This window comes from Myotis brandtii, unplaced genomic scaffold (genome assembly GCF_000412655.1).
Source record: "Myotis brandtii unplaced genomic scaffold, ASM41265v1 scaffold150, whole genome shotgun sequence".
Lineage (NCBI taxonomy): Eukaryota > Metazoa > Chordata > Mammalia > Chiroptera > Vespertilionidae > Myotis > Myotis brandtii.
In genome coordinates, this window is record NW_005355411.1 from 357,723 (window position 1) to 359,938 (window position 2,216).

The window sequence follows — 2,216 nt, forward strand, 5'->3', positions numbered from 1 at the left end:
ACTTAGACTTACTTGAAAGACTGAAGGGAAAGTAACATTCATCGGGTCTGTCCCAGCAGCACAGGGGTCCTGGGCCTCCATAGCTTCAGCCTCTCAACCACAGATACACATGGGCCTCCCCAGATATTGACCATATCCCCCTGTAGTCAGACCTGGAAAAGACACCACTGTTTACTGATGACGTGTGAACTCCAGTAGTTAGCCCGATATAAATTTCCAAACTTGAATGGCATTTATTGACAAATACCACGGACAAATATGGGCTGAATTGTGTTCCCCAAAATCCATATGTGCAAGTCATAACTTCCAGTACCTTAGAATGTGACTGTGTTTGGAGACAGGGTCTTTTTTTTTTTTTTTTTTTTTTTTTTTTTAAAATGTGACTTTGTTAGGAGACAGGGTCTTTTTTTTTTTTTTTGGTAGGAGACAGGGTCTTTAAAGAGGTCACTTAGTTAAAATGAGGTCGTTAGGATGGGACCTGATCCAATCTGGTGTCCTCATAAGAGATCAGGACACAGACACACATTAAGGGACAATCATGTGAAGACACAGAAAGAAGACGGCCATCTACAAGCCAACGAGAGAGGCCTCAGAAGAAACCAACCTTGATGACACCTTTGATCTTGAACTTCCAGCCTTCAGAGCTGTGAGGGATAAATTTCTTTTAAGTGACCCAGTCTGTAGTACTTTGTTATGACAGCCTTAGCCCACTAATACAACCACCCCCAACTCTAGTTTTCCATCACTGAGCCATACAAGGCAGAGTGACCCCAGTAAAACCCTAAACCCTGATCTCAGTGCTCTCAGCTTTGGCCACATACAACTGTATGGAGTATCTGGCTACAGGTACTAAGGAGAAAAGAATGATGACTTGTAGACAATAAGTTCTCACTTGACGTCATCGATAGGTTGTGACTTTAAGCCAAACAATATCTACTGAAACAGATTTTATTTACCACAGGTTCATATAAATAAACAAGAGTTAAGTTCAATGTTATAAAGGACCCTGAACAAAATATTATTCAAGGACCCGCTGTACAAATGTTTCCCTATAATACATGAAGATGGAAATAGAGCATTTGAGAACAAAATAATTAAATATACAGTTAATATCTGACAAGCAGCACACTTAATAACAGCTATAATTTTTATGAGCCATAGCCAGTTTTGCTCAGTGGATAGAGCATTGGTCTGCGGACTGAAGGGTCCTAGGTTTGATTCCGGTCAAGGGTATATGCCTGGGTTGCTGGCTCAATCTCCAGTGGGAGGCGTTCAGGAGGCAGCCAATCAATGATTCTCTCTCATCATTGATGTTTCTATCTATCTTTCCCTCTTCCTTTCTCTCTGGAATAAAAATATATTTAAAAATAATAATAATAAAAGAAAATGAGGGGTAAAGCAGTAGACGATACAAATTGGTATGCTCTTCTTAAAGAGGTCAATCTGAAATTGTCTCTACCATGAACATTTATTTACCTGTAATGCCAACCTCTGAAAGGTGAGTTCCGCACCTGGTCCTCAGGGCTCAGGGAAGTCCATTCCGGGACCCTGACTGACAATTTCAGTGAGAAAGACGCTGACCGCCATGATAGGATGTGCAGACTTGCAGGACAAGAAGTAAAGAGGATGAAGTCTGAGTTGAAGAAGCCACTTCTGATTCTTTGCTGAAGAGCACCTGAATGCATTCTCTTAGAGGCCATTACTTTGCATATGTCGTTCTCCAGGGTATCCCGTGTCTACAACAGTGCCTGGCACAGTGCAAACACTCAAATAAACATGTTGTAATGAATTACTGGGAATTCAATTATGAGACAGCCACTTCATGGCAAATTTCTACTTTTTTCCCTTATAAGCAGGACTCACTGTTTTTTAAGCTGGGTATCTTTACTGGATCAAGAGAAAGAATGCTGAGTATAGAAGAGGGGACAAGGACCCCATTCCCAGGAGAGTGAGGAGTGATATAACTTGCTTCAATTCATTATATCAGAGGAACCGGGATCTTTGAAATGGTAGCAACTCTTAAAAGATGAGAGACCTGTGGACAAATGGAAGTGTGTCTCTCTAAGACATCCAAAGGATTTCACCTTCTGTCCTCCATTTTTAATGAAATTATTTTCTTCCACTAATTGGGTTTATTCTCCAGATCCTATTCCTTCTCTGATCTGCTCCCTTTTATATTCTGACAGGAGCCTCTTTTCAGGATTTTTTTTTTTTTT

At 40.7% G+C, this 2,216-nt stretch overlaps 1 protein-coding gene across 2 annotated transcripts in view; it reads right to left on the bottom strand.

The window, feature by feature from the left end:
* Window positions 1-2,209, bottom strand: part of LOC102260171 (zinc finger protein 432) — a 40,266-nt gene extending 38,057 nt beyond the window's left edge. The window contains exons 1-2 of one of the 2 annotated variants that reach the window (XM_014535763.1): window positions 1,477-2,209; window positions 13-152 (exon numbers count right to left, since the gene is read on the bottom strand). The gene's annotated coding sequence lies outside the window, so the exon portion shown is untranslated. Of the gene's footprint in view, window positions 1-12; window positions 362-1,476 lie in introns of those variants that run through there. The other variant, XR_001361130.1, reaches the window with a different exon arrangement.
* Between the last annotated feature and the right edge of the window lie 7 nt (window positions 2,210-2,216).